The 23,694-nt window shown below is 49.2% G+C and overlaps 2 long non-coding RNA genes across 5 annotated transcripts in view; one reads left to right on the top strand and one right to left on the bottom strand.

Moving 5' to 3' along the window:
* LOC140637995 (uncharacterized) overlaps positions 1-14,590 on the top strand; it is a 57,528-nt gene extending 42,938 nt beyond the window's left edge. For all 4 annotated transcript variants that reach the window (XR_012035113.1, XR_012035112.1, XR_012035111.1 and 1 more), the window contains 3 exons: positions 11,608-11,803; positions 13,691-13,865; positions 14,507-14,590. This is a non-coding gene — a long non-coding RNA (uncharacterized lncRNA). The remainder of the gene's footprint in view (positions 1-11,607; positions 11,804-13,690; positions 13,866-14,506) is intronic.
* Positions 14,591-20,841: 6,251 nt separating this feature from the next.
* LOC140637559 (uncharacterized) lies at positions 20,842-22,451 on the bottom strand. Its single transcript, XR_012034646.1, has 2 exons — positions 22,116-22,451; positions 20,842-21,397 (listed from the first exon to the last, which is right to left on the bottom strand). It is a non-coding gene; the product is annotated as an uncharacterized lncRNA (long non-coding RNA).
* Between the last annotated feature and the right edge of the window lie 1,243 nt (positions 22,452-23,694).

Genomic DNA, 23,694 nt, shown 5'->3' with positions numbered 1-23,694 from the left:
CCCCCCCCCAACGCTGTACTCTAAAGAGAGCTCTTTAATTGCTGTACCCCTGAGCACTCCCCACTCCTCACTTCCAAAGAAGTAAGATTCCTTACTGCTGGGAGGAAAGCCAAGGTAAGCTGTGCAATAAAACCGTAAGGAAGGAGGAGAATGGGGCTGGAGGAGAAAGAGCAGTCATGGGGACAGGGAGCAGAGGAGTTCTCTTCAGCGATATGAGCACAGCCCATCAGAGCAGCTATGAGCAAATGAGACAGAAAAGAATATTCATTATGTTTCAGAGTCCCTCTCTATGTCTCCTGTCCGTGATGACTTGTGGAAGGGACAAGCAGAGATGAAATTCCTTTTAAATTACATTTTGGCTATTGTCCTGTGCTTAAATGTGGCACCGTCCCAAGGCCAACACACAGGAGTCAAGGCTTTGTGAAAGTGGCACCTATAAATGGGGGAGAAGGACCTGCAGAAAGATGAAGGCATGCCTCTCAGCTTTGCCAGCCCCCGGGCTGCCTCTATCGCAGAGAAGGGAACCAGAACAGGCAGAGGCAGCAGAGGTCCCAGAGCTGGTCAGTCTGGCTGCCGGGAGGGAGAAAGCCTGGACAGTGAAGCGCTGATCTTGGGGGTTGTGGGGTGGAGGGCAACTCAGACAAGGCACTGTCCTCACCATTTCACTAGGGCGTTTAGGCCAGGGGTGTCTAGGAGCCCATGGTGACAAGTTGGAGGGAGGAAAGGGAAACTGTTTGGAAGCAGGTAACAGCTTGACTTGGTACCCTAGGGCAGCCGGAAACTAACCAGGTTTCCGCTCAGACCAGGGATGCCCCAGGAACTGCCAAGACACCAGGTCACAGAGACCACTGCTGGTAGGTGGTGGCTCTGGGGCAGCCGAAGTTTCTAATATCTCAACAATAGTTTACTCCAAGAGCAGTCTCTGGGACATGCTCCGAATTGCCCCCAAATGGCTGCAGATTTTAAGATCAGGAGGGAGAAGATCCATGGGGCAAGGTCAACACGAGAGAGACAGCAGCACACATAGCATAATTAACTCTGGGAAGAGGAACTCTTGATCATGCCAGCTCCTATAGTCCAGGCTCATTACTGAAAAGCTGAACTTCGGGCAGGGGATAGCCAAGGCAAAGCAAAGTGGTTTCATGAAGGAGGCAACACCTTGGATGGGAAGTAGTGGGTGCACTGCTCTAGAAGCCATAATCCTGGGGTTGAGGCCTGCAACACTGCTGACATAAATGTCATTGGGCTTTCCATTTTCCCGTGTGAAAAATCAGATCTCCACTATCACCTACCTGAAAGTGTTTAGCATGCACTGTGCATTTATTCACTGAGTCATTCTTAATGGGCACTTGCTTTGTACCAGGTGCCAGGCTAGACACCAGGGACATGGGTGGTCCCTGCCCTCCTGGGGACTTACACTCTACTCGACCAATCAAAATATTGCTTGGATCTAGATCCCTTGCTGCTTGCCTTTCCTCTTCCCCACCTCTTTTCTGTGGAATGGGCTCTAGCCAGTACTTCTAGAAATTGTTAGTGCGGGACAGAAGACTCAGAACAGCATACTTTAGAATAGATAGGAAAGTGAAACTGATCTCCTGGTCCTAACCATCCTTACCAGAGTAAGAGACAAATAGGTTTCAGAATAAAGCCAGGAAATTATTACAGCCTCCTTCCAGGTTTTCCCAAGAAAAACATAATTTTTTTCCAGGAATACACCAACAGGAGAAATGATCAATCCAGCATTTTAACAGTTCTAGAATCAGTAGGATATTTGTTAGGTTATTTTTAGAGGCTGATTAGAAGGCTAAAGAAGAGGACCATAGGAAAAAAATTAAAAGAACCTTGGTGATGATATAGGTAAAAATACTACAGAAGTGGCTTAATGAAGATTACATATATACCAGTTCTTCTCCTGCTCCACACACTGAATTTTCTTTTCTGTTTCATTTGCTCATAGCTGCTCTGATGAGGCTGTGCTCATATCCCTGAAGAGAATGCCTCTACTCTCTGTTCCCATGACTGCTATTTCTCCTCCAGTACCATCCAGCTAAGTTAAGATACAAAGTATTTCTGTTGTTGTGGGAATCTTTTAAGTCGGTTGTTGGAAAGAACTTCCCACATCTAAGAATGAATGGATGCCAACAAAGTGGAAGGGTTATGGGATGAAATCAGCTTTCTTATGTTTGAGAGAACAGACTCGTAGATAAAATAATCAAACTCAGCCCATATAAATGCTTGTTATCTGATGTTATCCTTCAAGGCCCGAATCAAGGAAATTCTGCCCGATATGGATGATTATCATCTCTGGTGTGTTAGCAAGCCTGGACACCTGTAGGTTGATGTGGTTCAGAGCCACTCGAAGACTCTGTTCTCAAGTCTCCTTTTGGGCCTCCAGCCCATCTGACACCTTCTCCATCAGATTCATTGTCCAAGAGGCTGCCAAAGGCTCCTGGCCCTTGGGCTTGCAGTTGGGCTTGGTTAAGAGGAAGCAGTGGTGGGAAGTCCTCCAGAAGAACTGAAGGAAAGTGAGGTGGGTTATCCATCCAACCTCCTCCACAATGGTTTGAAGGCTGCTAGATCCATTTAGAGAAGGCTACATGCAGCTCCCACTGTGTGACCTTTCCTGCAGCCACAGTTCTCACTGGGAGATGCCCTCTTCGTCACACCGTCAGTCCTGGAGGCGGCAATAGGCATAAGCCTGCTCAGACCTTTGTAAACTGTCCTTCAATAAAGTCTCCTTAGTCAGCCCTCTGAGTGTGTGTGCCACCTGTCTCCAGCTGGAATTCTGACTCATACACCCTGTGAATGGGGATTGAAGAACTTCTGAAATATCCTTCAGCATTCACTCTAACAAAAAGGTTTTCAGCAACTACTTTATACAGATGATAAATAAATCCTGAAGGGTGAAATAATATCCAAAGCTTTATGGGTTTTTGGTGTATGCTACTCCCTGGACTAAACAAGTTATGTGATTTCATCATCTCACTAATCTGGTGGTTGAGTATGTTTTCCAACCTGTTTTCAGGAAGGTAAACCAATGTTCATTAGGGTTAGGCATGTTGCCTGAGCCCATACCACCAGTGAGTAGAGGAGGTGCGATTCGAACCCAGAAAGGTCTCATTTCTAAGCTTATATTTTAATTTTTTTCTCTTTATGGCTTCTTCTGTACACTAGCTATTACGATAGGATGTTCAGGGAACCAGAAACCAAAGGAGGAGGGAGGAATTCTATCATACACCAAGAACTGCGTGCAGAAAAGTAGGCTCTATTTTCCTGAACTGGAAGTCTAGAAGGGGTGCACACAGACACAGACCAGGAACGAGGAGAAGTTACGGCTGAACCAGGGTTGAGCAAGGACCACTGTAAGGGGAGTGTTGGGTGCAGTGATGTGCCGCTGCCTGTTTAACCAACGGTTCTCCAGCCCTCCCCAGAACCTTGATTCCATGGTGTGGGTGCTCCCACCGTGGAGAACGTCAGGCCCCAATGGGGCGACCCCGAATGATGAGTGGGAAAGATGTGCAGGGCAGATCTGTGGAGCCCGCGCAAGCACTGCTGAGCTTCCACGCAAGGGCAGGAGTCAGGTGTGCCATGCCCCGGGCACTCCAAGGAATCGAGCTCTGCCGGCATGGGGATCAAGTTGTGGGGGGGTGGAAGGCAGGCAGCGATGAGACTGCAGGGCAGGTAGGAAAAGCCAGGAAGAAAGGGGCTTCAGCTGTCCAGCTAGAGCCGCATCGCCCAACGTGGTGCCCGCTCATTGCCACTGACATGAGCCCTTGACATGCGGCTGGTCCGCGGTGAGATGTGCGTATATACTACATACTGGATTTCAAAGACTTCATGAAAAAAGAATAGAAAATACCTCATTAATATTTTGTATGCTGATTACATGTTAAAATAGTATTTTAAATGCATTGCATGATTCACATATTTATCATGAATGCCATCTGTTCCTTTTTACTTTTAAGGCCGTGGCTACTAGAAAATTCCAAGCTACATAACTGGCCTGCATTATATTTCCTTTAGACAGCTTTGGCCCAGTGGATTGGGACTTTATTCAACAGGCAACACAGAGTGTTTGGAGAGTTTTAAATGGATGTGGTCTGCTTCCCATAAAGATCCATCTGGTACGGTGTGGAGTTGGCTGAGACCGCATGGGAGGATGGAAACTTGACAGAGTCCAGGCCAGAGGGATGTGGTTCTGCGTGAAGGCAGAGGAGGCTGGGACGAAGAAGGAGAGAGTAGACCGGACAGGACAAGTGGCCGACTGGGTGTGGGAGGTGAACGTGAGAGAGGAATCAGGGTGATGTGCAGGTATCTGGCTTGGGCAACTATCTAGATGGGAGTAGGATAAACACAGATAAAAGTACGGGAGGGATGAAAATTTCCTGGGGGAGGAAAATGAGTTCAGTTTCAGGCATGATGTGTCTGAGGTGCCAGGGGACTTGCAGCTGGGTAGAGGGGTCTGAAATCCTGTTGGCACCATCTTAAAACCATATCCCGAATCTACCATCTCCTACCAGCTCCACTGCTACCAGCCCAATCCAAGCCACTGTAACTCTTATCTGGATTTTTGCCACAGCCTTCTAGCTGGTCTCCTTGCTGACGAGTTTGTCTTGCTTTTTCTCAAGTCTCCACCAATAGCGAGAGTAATCTTCTTAATCCTATTAAAAGCCACATCAGAACATGGCATGCCTCTGTTCACAACCTCCAGTGAGTTCCATGGCACTCGGTGGTCATATCACTCTGTACCATGTCGTAAGGCCCAGTGTGAACTGGCCCTGCTAGTCTCCGAGCTCCCAGTCCTCTTTCCCTCAGTGACTCTGCTGTAACCACATTGACCTCCTCAGTGTTGCCAGAACTCACCCAGAACCCTCCTGCCTCAGGGCCTTTGCACGTGTTACTGCTCTTTTGCATTTCTGAGTACTTGTCTCCCTCACTACTTTTGGGTCTTTATTCACCTATCCCCTTCTCTGTAAAGATTTCCTGCTCACCCCATCTAAAATGATACCCCTACTCTTTCCTTCCCTTCTCTATTTTTCATTAGCTCTTACCCCAGTTAATCTCATACGATAAATGTTTATCACAGCTATTGCCTGTCTCCCTCATTAGAATGTAAGCTCTAGAAGTCAGAGGTTTTGTCTATTTTATTTTCTGCTGTATCCCCTGTACCTAGAATACTTCCTGGCACATAGTAGATACTGGATTAATATTTTTTGAGTGAACCAATAAATTGCAATAAACCAATGGGGTGAACACATAAGTTCTAGAAATAGATCTGCTTTGGAATCCCAGCTCTAAACTTGTCACTGTGTTTAACTTGTGTCTAAACTTGGGCTGGTTATTTAATATCCCTGAGCCTAACTTTTCTCATCTATGCAATGAGAGATTAATAAAATCTCCCACGAAAGATTGTTGTGAGGATGCATCCAGTCCAGAAATACTTATGGAACCCCTCTCATGTGCCAGGAGCTATATTTAATGGGAATTCAATGAGATAATGACATTGTGTCCGCCGTGTCATAGATGCTCTGGAGATGTTAGTGTTTAGTGAGTATTAGAAAGATGGGGAGTGTTAGACGGTCAGCAGGGAGGCCTGCGGGATGCTGATGTGGGAGTGAGTGTCCTGGGAGAGGCTGAGCTGGCTGGGGAGTGAGGGGGTGGGGAGGAGACAGGACTCTGCTGACTGCTGAGTTTACAGGGATGGAACCATGAGGGGGAGCTGGGAGGCAAGCTGGACTTTAAGGGCTGTTTCGGGGAGGGAAGGGGAATTCTGGAGTCATCATCAGCATGCCAGTGCCAGAACCCTGAAGCACGGTAGAGACAGACTCTCCCCAAAGCCACGAGTCATTCCTCCCAGGAGGTATGACACCGTGGGGGCCCCCCACAAGGAGTGAGGAGCAATGAAAAGAACACAGTAACGTGGTAGGATTCCACCCACTGCAGACTTGAGTCCCGTGCTTTACCACTTGAAAATCCCATGAAAAAGGTAGAACCGCATTCTGGGCAGAAGTGGACGATGGCTTTTTGTCACCAGTCAGAGGGCTCTGAGGAGGCAGAGATCTGAGTTTGCTGTCCCCGTCTGGGCCTCAGATGGTGTGGAGGTGAGGTTCAAGGCACTGGGAGGTCACAGGTCAGACAAGATGAGAGCATGGAGGACTGGAGGCCCTGCCCTTTCCTCCCAGACTGGCATGGCCCTGGGCTTCCTGGTAGATTTTTCTGGAAGAATTCCGAGGGACCTCTCAGATCCCCTGTGGAAGTTTAGAAGAAGCCCTTGCCCCTACTTTCAGGGCCTGGACCCAGGATTAGGGAGCCCAGGATGGCAGTTACTTAGACAACATGAGCCCTTTCAGGCACTCTGGCTCCTTTAGGGCTCAGGAGGTAATTTCCCCTCCGAAGGCTTCGTGGTGCGGAGTCTCCACAGCACGCAGCAGAGGACCCCACAGCACTATGGAACGGAGGAGGCTGAGAAGTCAACCCCTAAATAATGTAGGCGCAGTCACAAGGCTTGGTGCCCTCACGCTCTACTCCTCCATAATAGGCATTGCATGAGGGACCCCTGTAGTTCAACCAACTGCCAAACAATCTCCCATGTGACCACCACCCAGGTCGTGAGTGGACCACTGCCGGAACCCTAGGACCCCTCGCCGCCCCCATCCCTTTCCGATTTCTATCCCTTGTCTAGTACCTAGTAACTACCCCTAAAGGCCTCCTGGAACAATCATTTTCCACGTTCTGTGTGTGTGTTTTGTTTTGTTTCGCCAAGGCAGCGCGCTGCCGTGGTATGAACGTGGGTGCTGGAGGCAGGAGCTGCTCTCTCACATCTTGGCTCCGCTCCTTGCCTGCTGGGGATCCTTGGGCGGCCCACTTTGCCTCTCCGCACTGCTTTCTGCAGCTGTGACATGAGGATGATGATCGAATGCAAGCTGCTAAAGTTGTTTGGAAGGTAAAATAGGAGTTCATACATGTGAAGTGCTTCTGATGTGGAGCGTCAGCTAGGCCGCTGCCCACAGCGTGCCACCCAGATACAAGCCCCGAGCAGATCCTGCCAGGGGCGAGCCCTCGAACTCTGGGTTAATGGAATCATACCGTAAAGCACCCAACAAACGAACAAACAGGTGCATGGTGCCTATATGATAAAAACACCAACGACGATGGAAGAGAATAAGGATGCGCCTGTTGCTGAGGTTCTGGAAACAGGAGAAGCTCACCATGACGGGCAGGAGGATGAGGACGAGAATGCATGGAGGTGGCATAAACATAATGAAGAACTCAACAGAGAAGCTGAGGGGACACAGCCCAGGCCAGGTGTGGGTGTGGGAAGGGCTCCGGGCACCGAGACCCCTCACCTCCCACCAACCTGCACCAAGCAAGGTCACGGCAGGACAGCGTTTGTCAACAGGGAAGAGCTTTGCTCTTGTGAACTTTGCTGCCCTTCCTTCGCAACGTGGTGGAGCCCACTTCTCCATCCTGCCTCTGGTTGCATAACTGCACGTCTCCATTCCTGGCCGCCAGCTGTGTGCAGGTCACTGTGTGGTCGAGGCACATTTCAGTGTCAGTGTAGCCCGGACAAGGTTCAGAGCTGGGTGGGTCCTTCTCTCAGAGGGGAACTGTCTTGTGCTCAGGGAGCCCAAAGACCCCATTCCCGACTGCATTCTGGGTAGAGTTAAATTGGAAATGTCAAGCTATTTCACAAAACTGTGCTACATGCTTAGAAGTGCCAAATACTTCATTGAGTTTCTATGGTTTTCTTTTGAAGTTAAATTTCTCCTCTTGATAAATGTTCCTTGAGCACTCATTCCACTCCAGGCCTTGTGCCATGAACTTTCCATCCATCCGCCTACTTGTTCTTCTAATCAGCCCTGAGCCGTGGCCTCCTAGCCATCTGTCTTATAGAAAAGGAAACAGAGACATGGTAGCTTGCTCAAGTTCACATGGGGTCTGGCAAAGGCCATGCCCTTGGCCAGTCACTGTTCTGTGTCTCCTCACTTCCTTGTGCAATGATCCTAGTTCTGCCATCAGTGGGCTGGGTGATTGGACATGCTACTGGGGGGGTGGGGAGTGGGAGGAGGCCTGTTTGTAAGGAGGAGGCGTGCGGGTCCCAGGGTGCTGCATTCCTGGATTCACTTCACTTCACCAAGGGCCTCCCAGGATGCAACCCAGGCCCGGGCACTCGGGGGCTCCAAGAGAAGTAACATCATGGCCTCTGGCCTCCTCGGGTAGCCTCTAATATAACTGGGGACACAACTGATGATAACGACAGTGAACAGTTAATTTCCCCGAGTGTGATTTGGACCAGAGTAGAAGGGCTCTGGGAAGGCAACTGAAATAGTGGGAAAATGGATCATCCTGGATGAGAGTAAATCCCCCATAACGTTTGCCGAAAATAACTTCTCTGTTAGGCGAGGGCCAAACACACTTGCCTGGTGGACCAGTCATCGGACAAGCCTAACCTGCCCGACCCCCAGCCAGAAACCTTGGGCAGCTGGCAGACATGCCTCATTTCAAAGAAAGCGTGAATACTTAAAGGGTGTGTTTTCTTTTCTTCCACATAATATGCTTCCTTGGGGCTGTGCAAAGGATGAAGAAACAGAGCGAGGGGAAGTAGAGGGCTAGTTGGGATTGTGCAAAAGTCACAGAGTGAACCCAGGGGCAGGGACACCACACACATGGAGGCTGGTTGCTCTGACCATAAGGAACTGGAGTGCGCAGAAACACAATTTGCCTGGGTTGGGGCCATGGCATGGGAAGCAGAAGTACTGGATTCCCTACGCTCCCAAGTTTAGACTGGCATAGCAAACTGAGTGGCCATACTGGAAAGTGTTGAGTTTGGTTCACTAAGTGAGCTGAAGAGTGAGTCTTAAATTGGTTTTGACTCACCACCGTGACAACTCAGAGCCTGTAGAGAGTGGCATCTGTCCCAGGATTCTTAGTCTCCCACACTCCCTCTCCCCCTCCTGATTTTCCCTAGGGTTCTGTGCCAGCCAGCTCTGTTGCTCATTCTAACATTACAAGAGACAGTGCCATCCATTTCCAAGATATTAGTGTTCAGAACAGGCTGATGCCCTCAACTCTCAAAGTCCCGCTAGGGCTGGGAATGCAGCTCCATCCCATTTATCCGAGGACTCAAACAGCTGGCAATTTTGACTTGGTCCCAGGATGAGAGAGGGCTCTTGTCCAGGTTGTGGCACATGTAGCCTTGCCACCTGGGCTCCATAAACTGGAAAAAATCCCCTGGGCAGGAGGTATCTGTGACAAATAGGAGTACCATGAGTATCTGACAAGTTGTATTTGGACAGTTGCAGTGTGGATCTCTGAGTTCTGGAGCAGGGGCATGCTGTCTGCAGCAAAAAAGTCTGAACTTTCTGAAAGGCAAGTGTTGGTAGGCTTCTGAACATGGGGAGAGACTGAACATCTTGCCAGAAGTCACCAAATAGCTTTGCATCTAGAGCTGTGTATCATAGGCCGACATGAGGTTGGGGTGGTCCAGCCTTATCTATCTTACAGTGATCATGGCACATCCAGGACTGGGCCTGAGCAGGTCCAGAGGGTATGAGGGAGCAGGTCCAGAGGGTATGAGGGAGCCAACTGATTAATTTGACCAGACTCATATATCACCTTTTCCCACTGCATCGGTGCCTCTTGGCAGACGAGAAACAGAAAATCCAGGCCAGTTCATGAAGGGCTTCACTAGATACCCTGGCGTGAGCCGAGACTAGAATGCATTAGTGTCACAGCTCCAATCAGGGAACTCTGCAAAGAGAAGGTGGTAAGTGGTTTGGCTGCCTGGTCAGGGCCCTGGAAGGAACAAGGCCAGAAGATCAGGGGTGAGGTGACACAGGAGAAGAGTACCTTGTCATCCAGTTTGTGAAGAGAGACAAATGGCTTTAGGTACGACTATACTGTGAGTCCTGAGCTATGGTAAGTGGTTTGGCTGCCCGGTCAGGCCCTGGAAGGAGCAAGACCAGAAGATCAGGGTTGAGGTCATACAGAAGAGTATACAGAGGGGGCCTGAAGTGTAGAAATTGTTATACCTGAGTGCCCAGCAGAGAATCTACTATAGAATCAGACTCAACAACCAGGGAAACAGGATGATTTGACACTTAGATATCGAGCGGCCTGCTCTCAATCACCCCAGTGCTGACATCATGGGTCTGTGAATAGAGTTGCCATGGTGGCAGAAATGGGGACAATGCATATACCCAACAAGGCAGAGTGATTGCCTCTGATCGTCATGAGGAGGTAGGACTGCTGCTGCATCGTGGGGATGGGGAGGAACAGGTTTGGAACTCAGGGGGTCCTGTGGGGTATGTCTCGGTGCCCAGCTCTCGTTGTAGATGGGCAAGATAGCAACCACACCTGATAAGGGCTTGGTAACCGGGGGTCCAGACCCTCCAGGGTTAAAAGTCTATGTCACCTCAGCAAGCAGGGCATCCAGACCAGCACAAGTGCAGGCAGAGAGTGAGGGGAATCCGGGAGTGGGAGACGAGATGGGGGAGATGGTGAAATTCAATCCAGCCTCGGGCTCAGCTGCATTGGTGGGGGCACCTGCCTTCTGATGTGTTTCTTCGAATAGTCCCATACCTGCAACTCCCTTTGGAAGGCTGTGGGCCGATGATTAGATGGTTTTGCCTACAAGCCCGGAGCCCAGAAGGGCCTTGCTGTTTCCATTTCCTCGGGGTACCCATTAGCCGGGGACTCAGACTTAGTGAGTGGAACACTCAGCACCACCTCAATAGAGACAAGCTCACAAGTCACGCCCTTGGGACACTTCTGAAATCTCGCAGCCTTGGCTCTCTCCAGCTCCCTGCTTGCTTCCCCCACTCTCGCACCAGTTTCTTCCAAGGGCTGACCTTTCTAATCACTTGCACTAGCACCTTTTTCTCAGGATCTGCTTCTAGGTAATCTTTCACCCCTTAGATAATGGGTAATGACAGGTCATGTTCATTGAACATTAACCACGCACTGGGCATGATGGTAAGAGCTTTTAGCGCCCTGGGCCACTTAATCCTCCTAGCAGGTGAAGGGTGCACAATTATAAACTCTCAGCAGCAAAGCTTAGCACTTAGGGGCACGGGCCCTGGTGGTGGTCAAATCTGGGGTTGAATTTTGGTTGTGCCAATGACCAGCTGCGTGACCGTGGGCAAGTCACTTTCCTCACCTATAAAAGGGGGAGAAGGGTAGAGTCTGCTTTCTAGGTTGGTTATGAAAATTCGATGAGTTGATGCAAGGAAAGCATTGGAAAGTGCTACGTAGGTATTTGTTAAATGAACAACTATTTCACACAGGGGGCAGTCAAGACTTACAAAGACTAATTAACTTGCTCAGGTTCACCCAGTGAAAGCAGCACAGTCAGGATTCACACCCAGATCTGTATGATTTCAAAACCTTCTGTCTTAAGTACAACTTCACGCCACCTCTGGGCAAGCCCACAACCTCTTCCTCTGCCTGCATATAATTCAGAAGGCCCACTGTCTCCCCAGGGCTCCCCGACCATCCCTGGCTTGTCTTTGTTGGGAGGCAACAGGAGGAAGCGGGGGTCCCTGCAGCCCCCACCCCCCCAGGTTGAGGCTGGCTCTCCCTCACTACGGATATCGCTTTGCCTTGCAGGGGCTGCCCTGTGTTCATTCTCAAGGGGATCTCACCACAGAACTACATGTTCTTCATGTCCTCTCCCCCCACACTCTTGCCAAAAAACAACAACAACAAAAACCCAGCAGCGAGTCTTTCTTTTGTTCCTGAAGCAATAGCTTATGAGTACTTCTTGTAATCAAAAAATCCTTTCTCTGTTTCTCCAGTTGCAAAGGTAAATGAGATAATAATCTAAAACATATGGAAACATGGAAGGAGGGAGGGAAAACTCTCACTTGCCACCCATGAGGCTTTCTGGGGCCACTTCACCCACCCAGCCTTGACTCACAGGGGACGTCACTGGTCTCCTTGCGGGCCCAGGGATGACACACCTGGCAGGCCTGGCGAATGTCCTTATAAGGCAGCTGCTGTACTGGGCGCTGGCTGCTTCCCTGGCCCGCGTTTCAGTAGGCTATGAGGCAACAGCCGGGGACAGGGATGGGCAGGGAAGAGCTTGTTCCTAATTCTCTGAAGCCCCACTCAGGCTCCCCTAACTTCCTTTTCTCTGTTGGTTTGAGTGTGAGAAATCAAACTCCAGGAGAACCTTGGGGGTGAGGCCACTTACTTCCATGCAACACACTCAGGAACACGCATTGGCCAGCTGCTGGGCGCCGGCATTGAATCCCACGGGGTCTCTACTTACAGAAAGGGAGGAGGTCCGGTTGCAGCGCTGAGCTTCAGGCTGCCCAGGATCTGACATTATTGCTTCTTTTTTATTTCCCTGAGGCACTCAAGGTCCATCCAGGTGCCAAGACTTGGGAAGGGGAGGGTAGAATGGAGAAGGTACATTGAACATATATGTCCTATGCACCAGGCACAGCGCTTCCCACACATTTCCTCATCTAATCCTTGAGGTGACCCATGAAGTAGGTGTTTGGGGTTATAGTGGAAAGTTTCCCTAAAATGTCTCCTCTGGTTTTTCTTGCTTTTCTCTAGATCCCAGAGTCAGCCAGGAGGAGACTCTGTGGATTGTTTACATTTTCATCTCAGAGGGTGATTTCTATTTCAACCTTAGTGCTTACAGCTCAGATCAGTCACCATGGTTTCCCTCCAGCTTAGAAACCCAAATAAACCACCACAGCCAATGGCAGATGCTTGATCCCACTGCCTCCCCAGCTGGTCACAGTCTCCAGGAATCCTGGAGCCCAAAGTCCTTGCTGATCTCTGGCTCTACCACCCACCTTGCCCCACCATGAGAGGAGATGCCCCCACACCCCCAACCCCTCCACCTTCTACAGCTTAGTCCCTGGGCTCGAAGTTCACATCCCACAACGGCTCCATCAGTCCGACTGCTCGGGATCCAGCTCCTTTCCTGGATAAAAGACCCAAGTTCAAGTCAATGCCAGGGGATTTCCTAGAGCTTCACCTTGTTTGGAGAAGAGATGTCGCAGACACAACCGTCTTTATGACCCAGACTAGATGAATTCCTCCAGTGGTGTGTCCTCGTTCACAACTCATGGGACATGTTTCTTTCTTGGACGGCCCAGAGAAAATTCCGCTGGGAGAACTGGAAGCAATTCTAGATGGCTTCTGAGATGTCAGTAGCCCTTCCCTCTGCAAGTTCCCCCGTCCTTGTGTCACCCAATCTTCTTGTCCCCCCCACCTTGGCCACGTTGGTCTTGCTGCTCCTTAACCACATGTGTCTAGGTTGCCAGAAAAAAATACAGGATTCTCAGTTAAATTTAAATTTCAGGTACACAATGAATTATTTTTTAAGTCTAACTATGTCTCAAATTACTTGTTTATCTGAAATTTAAGTTTAATAGGTGCTCAATTTTTCTTTTACTTCTTTATATTATCATTTTTGCTAAACCTGGTGAAAATGTCCAGCTCACTCCTGTCACTGGGACATTCTGCTGTGGGACAGGGGCAGGACTCCCTCCTCACTGGACTCTGGTCTCTGCCCAAGTGCCTTTTCTTCAGGGAGGACTTCCTTGATCCTACAACTCAAAGAGTAGCCCCCATCCCTCCTCCATCCCACCTCCCCTAGCCCTGTTTTCCTCACAGCCTTATCCCTTCTGACTTTACCTTGGACATTTGTTTGTGTTTGTTTCTTGGCTAGCATGAGCATGTCATGAAGTCAGGGGTTCTCGTACGTTTTATTCACTGCCACTTCCCCGGCATCTAGTACAGAGCTCAGCACCAGTCGCCCGAAACCACTTGTTGCACAACATGGACTGTTCGCATGATTTAAAGGGAAGAATTTTGAGTTTCCAGGTCATCCCAAGAGAGAGAAGGTAAGAGAAGGAGGCCCTGAGATAAGGGGGAGAAAGAGAATGGGAGCAGAGAAAGGGGATGGAGCACCAGGGGATGAATTAAGAGGCAGGTGGGTTCGGACACGTGTAAGAGTCCACGCAGGCTGCACAATTGCATTCGCATGGGGCAGGGAGAGGGGAGCAGTACGGTTCAGGGTTTCAGAACTTGGGCTGTTAACACGGAGACTCAAAATTTGAGTCGGCTCCACCAACTGTGGTAAGATTTGAAGCATTGAATGAAACTCTCGGCCTCGGTTTCCCTATCGGTTGGATGGTAATAGCAGTGTCACCTACGCATAGCAAGCCAAGTGTGCCATGGGCACTGGGGCCAGGGTCTCTCTGCTGCCAGCCTCACCTCGGGAGGACTCTAATCCAGCCCTGGTGCCGGGATGTCACCGGGGGCTTGGAGGTTTCTAGGAAATGGTTGATGCGGCTAGTGTTAAATCTGGGGTGCCAAGGGCCTGTGTCACTGAGCACACGGGACAGGGTGTGGCTGAGACTGCAGAAGCCAGTCTGGCCTTGACTCGTGCTGTCTCTGTGACCCTGTGCATCCTTTAGCCTTCCAGCCTCACATTCTTCCTGTGGAAAATGGGATGATATTTCCTGATCTGTCTTCCTTGCAGGTTTGGATGACCAGAAAATGAAAGACGAGTGACGAAGAGCTTTGGCGACCCTAAATGACAAGATAAAGCCCAGAATTGCCATGATGTCATCGGCATTGTCTGCCGGGGCGGGTTGGGGTGGGGGGCGTCCAGACCGGCTGACTGTGGATCACTGGCTCCAGGAAGGGGGTGCCCGTGGACATCTTGGTGTCACCCACACCCTGCAGCTCATAGACACACGCCCTCTTCCTGGCGCCAGGACGAACCCCACTCAGAGATGTATCCCCAGGGGGATAAAATGACACAAGGGCCTCATGGCAGGGAGTTGCACGACCGCGTCCCCAGGCCGGGCCAGCCGGTGTCTGTCTGCCAGATGTGCAAAGGCAGGAAATTAGCCCAAACTCTGACTAAACATCTCTACTCTTGGCCGTATTAGTAATTGGCTACGGTTTTCTAGGATTGGACACATACGTGAAAAGTCCCATAGTCCCCGACACCAATGACACAGACAGTAGGCTCCAGCCCCACTCCTGTCACAGGCTCAGCGTTTCTGGGTGCTTCTCGGGTGGCAGCACTGGCCAGGGCCCAAAGGATGCAGCCTGACGCGGACGGGCAGGGCCAGGATGCACCGGCGCCCGCGGCCTCACTCTGGGGCCCGGCCCAGCCTGAGAAGCCCAATCACCCCTGAGAAAGAATTTTCTTTTCTCTCACTTGGTAGGTAGCTCGTGGGTCAGAGTTGTCCTCAGACAGCAGCAGCCAGGGCCCCTGCCTCAGGTCCTGCAACTTCATGCATTTATGAGACAAATATTAAACAAATGGCTAATATACGCTCTACATTAGATGCTAGGAAGACGGTAGTGAACAAAACAGAATTTGAATTTCCCTTTCTTCGTGGAACTTGCATGGGCGGGGAGGGGACAGACAAGAAGCAATCAATAACTAGCCTGTGAGGTGTGTTAGCAGGTGATAGATGGTGTGGACACGAGCAGGATGGGCGGGGAGTGAGGGCAGGCTCGCGGGAAGGTCCCACCTGCAATGACAGCAGGTGAGCGTCAGGAGAGGAGCATTCTAGGCACGGGGAGCAGCCGGGGCAAAGACTGATGCCCTGGCCTCCGCCGGTGTGTTCAGGAAACATAGGGACCAGTGGAGGCCAGCGAGGCAGGGAAGTGGTAATTAGGAAGGCCCGTGGGCCGGTGCGGAGCAGTCCTGGCAGGTAATCACAGGAGGACAGCGGCTCCAAACCGGCTGGTAGCTAGGGCTGGCTTGGGTTTGGGGCTCCCTGAGGCCTTTGTAGTTTCAAGATGCCTTCTTTAAGAAAAAAATAAAATTACAAATATGAAATTGAAGCCCAGGGTTTTGGAAATGCAAGCAAGGGGCCTTGAAGCCGAACTTCCGTAGCTTCCTGCTGGTGGAGCAGAGGATCTGGGGCCTGGGCTTGGGATCGCCCCAGAGTACCCCACTCACCCCAAGGCAGCATCCCTCCTTCCCTCCTTCCCTCCCTCCTACAGTGCTGCCCTCCTGCGACTTTCTTCCTGTTCCAGACTTACTGGACTTCCATCTCAGCCAGGGGTTGCCCAGATAGAAGTAGAAACAGAGAGGAGTTGAGTCCACAGTGTGTCCCAGCCTGGCCAGCCCACAGGGACCACCAACCCCGACAGTGAGGGGAGGCACCTAAGTCCCTCCTCGGAGGGGAAAGACAGGAATAATTTCTCCAAAGGGAGCACTTCTCTGATTTTAGTGGTTCTGCTCCCATCCAGGAAGACAGATTAGGAGGGCAAGGCACACACCATGAAAGGAGGGGAGGAGTTGTGACCTTCTGGGAGGGGGTGGAGGGGGGAGAGGGAGGTGGTGGGGAGGGGCTGGCCTCACTAACAGGAGTGTGGGCCTCTTGAGCTGCTGGGTGGGCCCCACCCTCGGGGGTCCAGACTCTGCTTTGGAAACCTGGAAGGGGTTGGCAGACAGGAGGGCCGCAGGCCAGGAGAGAGAAGGCAGGGGTTGTGCAGCATCCCTTACTAGCTCAGCCGCGGACAGGAGGACAGGAGCCAAGACGTGCGGAGAAGCAGCCCTTCCTTCCTCTACACCATGTGGCTGCTGAGGGGCCTCGCATGCCTGCCTTTCTTCCCTTCTTTCTTGTTTCTTCTCTTCCTCCCTCTCTCCTTTCTTGATCACTCTTTTCTCTCCCTCTCTTTTGCTCTTGAGAAAGGATGCCATCTAAAAATAGCCAGTGTGTGTACATTCTCTCCAATTAAAAAAAAAAAATCGTAATGAAAAAAAAAGTTGCCAGCTGCTTTCTCTGTCGAAGAGGAGACATTTAAACAAGTTTGGGTGTAAGGTGGGAATTCTGATACATTTGTTTGAGTGGCATTCTTGTAATACAATCCTTCACCTTCTGGCATGAATCAGTCAACCAGAAATCCTTCATAGGGCAGCCCGGGTGGCTCAGTGGTTTAGCGCCGCCTTCGGCCCAAGGTGTGATCCTGGAGACCAGGGATCAAGTCCCGCATCGGCCCCCCTGCATGGAGCCTGCTTCTCCCTCTGCCTGTGTCTCTGCCTCTCTCTGTGTGTCTCTTGTGGATAAATAAATAAAATCTTTTTTAAAAAAATCCTTTATAGCACACCTGCTGTATGCAAGGTTTTATTCTTGGTCCCTTGGGGGGAGGGACCCAAGGCCCTTGAATCCAAAGTCTGACTCCTCAAGGAGTTTTTGGTCAGGTTATGCAGTTAACCCTTACGACTGTAGGAAGGGTGTTGGTGAGAATGGCATGGGTCCTCGGGCTGTTCTCTGGAGCTCCTTCTCTTATTTTATATGTGTTCCCTGGACTCTTGCACCGACACCCAGAACAACAGCCACCTCCTAGTAAGCTTTCAACGCCCAATCTTGGTCTCTAGCCTGACTTTCCAAAGTTAGTTCCCGGGCTACAGAGAAACGCAGCCGACTCCGAGCCATCCCCTCCCCACGCACCTGTCCGGGTGGCCTGCCGGGCACACACCCATCCGACACGCGCGGCTCCAGCCTCGGTAGGGGCCTGCATGCTCACCATCTTCCACATCGCAGGTCCAAACAATGGGAAATGCAACTTGTTTTTCAAATAACATATGACATTGAACACCGACAGAAAAAGCCAATGAGGAGGGATTTTTTTTTTTTTTTTTTTTGGTAGACCTGTTCCTTATAGGCATACACTGATAACATCCGTCGTATAAAGCTGAGCACTCATTTCACATTCACGGTCGGCGATGCATCTGTCGATTCAGATCAGTCTCGGTATCCAATTTATTCCTGCACTGGTTTCTGTCACTCAGTGTTGAGGAAGTTTGATTCACAGAGATAAGTAATGACACTAGCAACAGCTTTACTTTACTTTTTACTTTCACACAGCTTGCCTTGAGATCTCGGGATGCTCTGAATTCAACAGAGCCAAGATCTTGAATGTGGAGCAGAAAATATTGAGTCTAATGCTGAATCATTAACTGTATCTAACTGCTTTCATTGCTTGTGTTAAGGGTAAAAAGTCCCATAAAAAGTAGTTCAAGTTTAGGTCAGGTGCTCGGGCCAGTTTTTCTTACCTGCACAGCTAAGGAATTATGGAGAAGGGAGTCAAGGTGACCACCTACATTTTGTCAGCCTGCCTTTGATTACTCAGTTTACCATGACAACGCATTAATGAGAGAGGGCATGCACAGACCTTAATTTTAAGAAATCACCCCCACAGAGCTACAGTCTTTCTACTCACTGATGACTTTATTGACTATTCAAAATCATGAATCAAATTAGCAGAAAAGATAAGTTCTTCTGGGTGTATTAAAGAGCACTTGTCTGGCAGCATGAATTAATGCATTGGTGGTCTCCAACGTGTAGACATTTGATACAGAGCACATGTGATTATATTGATGTAAAATTGCAGTTGCTTTTTTTGATGATTTAAGGTACATATTTTGGGGGCACCTGGTGGCTCAGTCGCTTGAGCATCTGACCCTTGCTTTCTGCTCAGGTTATGACCTCAGGGGTGATGAGATTGAGCCCCACTAGGGCTCTGCTGCTCAGCTGGGAGTCAGAGGAGTCTCTCCCTCTGCTCCTTTCCCCACTCACACATGTGCACACACATTCTCTCTCTCTCTCCCTTTCTCAAATAAATAAATACACCTAAAAAAAGACTTTAAGGTACATATTTTGGGTAGCTTTAAAAATATGTATTTTTTAAAGATTTTATTTATATATTCATGAGAGACACACAGAGAGAGGCAGAGACATAGACAGAGAGAGAAGCAGGCTCCATGCAGGGAGCCTGATGCAGGACTTGATCCCCAGACCCCAGGATTACACCCTGAGCCAAAGGCAGAGGCTCAACCGCTGAGCCACCCAGGTGTCCCCAAAAAGACATTTTAAAATAGAAAATCCACAGATACAGTCCAGAAGCCAAAAAGTAAAGAAGAATGTTTACAGAAAAGCTCCCTCCACTTGATCCCCAACAGTGTTTTCCTTCACTGCTCTGTTTCTTGAATCCTACGGATATTCTGTACGCGTGTGTGGGCAAATGTGCATGTACACGTGTGTCTTAGCTTGGTCTAACCCCAGAAACAGACTTGATACAAGGATTTAAACGCAGCTGTTAAAAATTTAAATAAATAAATAAATAAATAAATGCAGCTGTTTCTCTGGGAGGAGCTCCTGCGAAACCCCTGAAAGAGCCAGGGAGGGGACGTTGGAAAGGGAGACCGGCCAGCGAGGGGGGAGATGGAATAAACTGCACCGTAAGCTCAGCCCCACTGGGGAGCTCTGGGCACATGGCTAACACTCTTTTCCCGGGGGAATGAAGCGGGGGCGGCGGGAGGCGGGGGCCGTGGGGTGTGGGCAACCAGCACAGTGACATCAGGCCGTCAGAGACAGAGCTCAAGGAAACGCCAAGGGCTGGCACCCTGGAGAGTGCAGGTGTGCCCTGACACGTTAAGGAGCAGGGGGTATAGGCGAGGCACCAACATTCTTCCACAACCATTTGAATGAAATCTGAACCAGATCCTTGCAGTGCTGTGGTCTGGCTCTGAGTGCCAGGTTCCCACAGAGCCCAGGCTGAAGGTCACTGGCATTCGGAGCCCAGGCTGAAGGTCACTGGCATTCGCTGGCACCGTGAACAAAGCCCACCTGGGCCTGGCTCCTGGGAACTAATTCCGGGTCCCTTCCCACCTTGGTCTCAGTCAAGTCAACAGTAATGAATGGTCTGTGCCGGAGGACTTCCCAGACATTGCAGGCAGAGCACACACCCTGGCCTTTGCCCAGAATGTTCTCTCAATCTGGGGACAGCTTTTCCCTTCCTCTAACCTGCCTCATGCTACTTGTTCTCCCAGGTTCAGGTGAGTGGACGGATAAACTTACCTTTCAGAGTAGTAGAAGGCTCACCGAGATGACCTAAATAACGTTTAGCAGGTGTGTGACCGAGACCACACTCAGGAGGCATTATCTGCCTGCGTGTCCATCTCCCCATCTAATGGCTCTGGGGGACCTTCTGCTTCACCCCCGGGCTACACTGGGATTCTGCTTCACTCACTGTCCTAGTGCCCTGGGCTCACCTATGGGACCGTCCTCTTGCCTGTCTGTCTCCAACTATGTCAGGAGCTTCTCCGAGGCAGGAAACAGGCTTTGCTCACCTCTGAACCCCCACTGCCCGCATAGGGCCAGGTGCATAGTATGGCTCAGTGAACGCTTCGGAATAGAATTGAACCGAGAGTACCACACAGTAACCCCTTTTTGCATTATTTGTAGGAATTCTGAAGAAGGAGAAATGTCCGCACACAGGGTGGCCCGTGAAGGTTTGCTAGGTGGGCCTCGTAGAAGACACGCACACATAAAGATTGTTGCCTCATTCTTACGGGGAACTTGGACCCGTTCTTTCCTTGTATACAAGATTGTTTCTGCTTTTTTTCTTTTTCTTATTTGTTTAATCAAGAGTCACTCACTCCATTAATATTTTCTGAGTCTCTACTACTCTAGGGGATGGGGATACAGCCATGCATATGTCCGAAGGAGACTGTGTCTCAAAGAGCTTGCATTCCCTTGGAAGGTGTAGAATGGTATAGAATGGGTCTTATAAATGGTGTTGTTTTTAATTTTGATTTCCACATGGTCAGTGATATTATACATAACTACAACTGAGTTTTGAATGTTGATCTTGTATCCTGCAGCCTAGCTAAACTAAGAGGTTTTTGTTGGTTTGTTTTTAGATTCCTCAGAATTTTCTACATTATTCACTGTTATCTGGAAATCAAGATAGTCTTATTTGTTCCTTTCTGATCTGAATGTTATTATGGGTGGATTACTAACTGTGAGAAGCATTCAGGCAAAAAAAAAAAAAAAAACCAAAAAACCAAAAACTATATTTATTCCAAAATATTCTGTTTTCTCACTCACTTCTTGATTACTTCCCCACATCCACTGGGTGTTCAGGGAACACAGGCTCATTCTTATGTTAGATCAAGCAAGTATTATTAGTAAAAGCATCTGGAAGTAATAAGATAATGCATTATAAAGCCAAAGAGGGAGGATTTGGGGACTTTTTACATCATGCTTCCTCCATGAGCAAGGGTCACTGAAGGGTGATTCCGGGTATGGTTTGTTCCCTTAGGTGAGGGCCACCCAGGCTTCGGGGCAGGATTTCTCAAAGCCTACCCGGGGAGATAAGCAACCCTTCTTCCAGGACTGGCCGAGGTCTCATCCTCCTGAACGTGGGCTAGGAGCAGTGACTGGCCTCTGGTCTGAGGACAGGGCCAAGGGTGGTCTTCGGAAATCTTAGGAGGGTCTCTTCTCACCTGGGATCCAGATGGGTGTCCAGGAGCACGTTTGGGGCTCCTCTGTTTCCTCTGCCTCTGAGCTGAGACGCCCCTCCCACAGGAGCCTGCACCGTGTGGATTTAGCTGTGGCTGAAGAGAAGGAAAGCAGGATAGTGCCCTTGTTCTCAGTGGTAACGAATCTGGGCAGTGCAAGGACAACTGTGTCCTCGATGCCACCAGGAAACCGGGGCAAGGGCTGGACGTACAGACCCCAGAATCGTCCACAAAGATGCACAAGCAATGTCATGTGAGCAAAGAGAGTCTGTACAGTGAAATCTTTGTTGGAGTTTTGTCATCACAGTGCTATTTACTTCTCTGATAAAGGGCTGGGCAATCCATGGCTGGAATATACTAAACTACTCCATGTGCCACGCTTAATCAACACGCTTAAGAGTGGATGTGTTTGAGGAGGCTAAAATAAAGCGAGTCCTCAGCACATGCTTGGCTGTGGGAGTTATTTAACCTGGGATAGTAAGATATTTTCATTCACTTTCTGGAAAGTAAGAGATGAAAATACATTTTTTTAAAAGCTAAGTTTATCCTGAAAATGGTAAGTTGGAAGAAAATTTAACAGAAAAATTTAGTTAATAGAGAGTACTAAATTCTTACTGTTTTTGTGGTCTAGACCACATCATACACAACAGCTCTTAGAGCAGTGCTATAACAATACTGTTTTAATAGCTCTAAAAGTGACCCACTCAGGGGAGTAGCCAAGGGAGTTTCATCTCTGAGATCCAGATCCTGGCAGTATGAGAATTTTCAAACCAAACGAAACAGGTGCTTAATCTCCATCATGTGCAAGACTCACCTCCTTATACTCCATGTGGATTCTGATTCCTTCTAGTCTTCCACTTGTCTGGTGTCCATAGCACATTAACTCCCTCTCACAGCTCTCCCCAGTACTGACCCTTGGATGTCAAGTGGAAACTCCCATCTCTAGGATAGCTTCTCTGGGTTAGGAGACACTAGGACAAGATATAGAAACTCCAAATATCTAGGCAGTCTTCTCTCCATCCTAGGCTCTTCCTTAGCCTAGCCTGACCTGCCCAGGATTGCTGCACTCTCTTCTCCTTGTCCTAGAAGTCTCTGACCCATTGAGAAGTGTACCCGCCCCTGCCTCTCAACTTTGCAACTTTTGTCATCTCTTGTCTTCTGGCTTCTTAGTTTCACTGAGCCCTTCTATGAACCAACAGGGCATGGTTGCCTATGATGTCACCAGTGTGCTTCTGAGGTGAGAAGTGACTGTAGCTGCCCTCTGAATCTCAGCTTGAGGGATCACAGATGATCTGAATCTGCCAACATCTCCCTTTGGACCTCAGGATAAAGAACAGTGGCACATGGGAGGTTTGATTAGCATCGAACCCTTAGTATCACTTTTCATGGGCCTTGCCTTCTACCCTTTCTAGCTGGGACTGCTTCTGTAGAAGGGTGGAGTTTTCATCTTGAATTGCAAAAGGGCATTTACAGGTGAGCTGGTTATAGTAGTAGGCATCTAATGTGGAAGAAAGCTCATGTTCAGCAAAGTATCTGAAGTTGCATCACTTTCTTTTATTGGGGCTTATGAACCTCCTTCACTCATAAAAGTTGGCCATGGTTACTCTTTTCAATTTCAAAAATTCTGAAGAAGGACTTAACTTGAATATCTCTAGAAAGATTACCTCAGTCAAAACTAATGAAAATGTGCCCAGAAGGCTATCTTGGCTTCTGAAAGAGATGATTCTCTCCTCAATGTCTACTACAAAACCCTTACTGTTTTACTTGAGGCCCTCATTCAATAAGATTTTTGAATCCAGTGGCTAGTGACTATATGAATTCATTGATTTGGTTCAATGATTCTAGAATGACTCTTCTCTTAACCTTTGCGTATTATATCTCATTGAAGAAAGAGATGCTCTTATTTACATGCTCATTTATTCCTTTAGTTGCGCAACAAACATTTATTGGCTTTCTCCTATGCAACTAAAATAGTGCTAGGTACTATGAATAAAAGATCACTACCCCAGCCATCAAGAGGTTCACCTTCTATTTTTGGAGCCAGGTAAAGGTACAGGTTTTACCTTGTGCCTAGTGTCTCAACCAAAATGTGACAAGTTACAGGTGCCAGAGGGAAGTAAGCAGTGGGTGCTATGGGAGAAGGCCCCAATTCAAAAGGATTACATTCTAGGCTAAGTAGTACTAAAATCAAGTTTTGACAAGTAAGTAGGAATTGGCCCTGAAGATTAAGGTGGAGGAGAGCTTTAAGGCAAAGGAAAAATTTGTGCAAAGGCACAAAGACATATGAGAGCATGGTAGGCTAAGGAGCTTTATAGGTTTAGCCCAGCTGGAGTACAGGATAGATTACAGGAGTGTAGAAAATCAGTTGAGGAAGTGTATTAGAAACCTGTTTC

Source organism: Canis lupus, chromosome 8, assembly GCF_048164855.1.
Source record: "Canis lupus baileyi chromosome 8, mCanLup2.hap1, whole genome shotgun sequence".
In the NCBI taxonomy this organism is placed as follows: Eukaryota; Metazoa; Chordata; class Mammalia; order Carnivora; family Canidae; genus Canis; species Canis lupus.
Note: the sequence above shows the minus strand (reverse complement) of the source record. Positions and strands in the feature narration are given on the sequence as shown.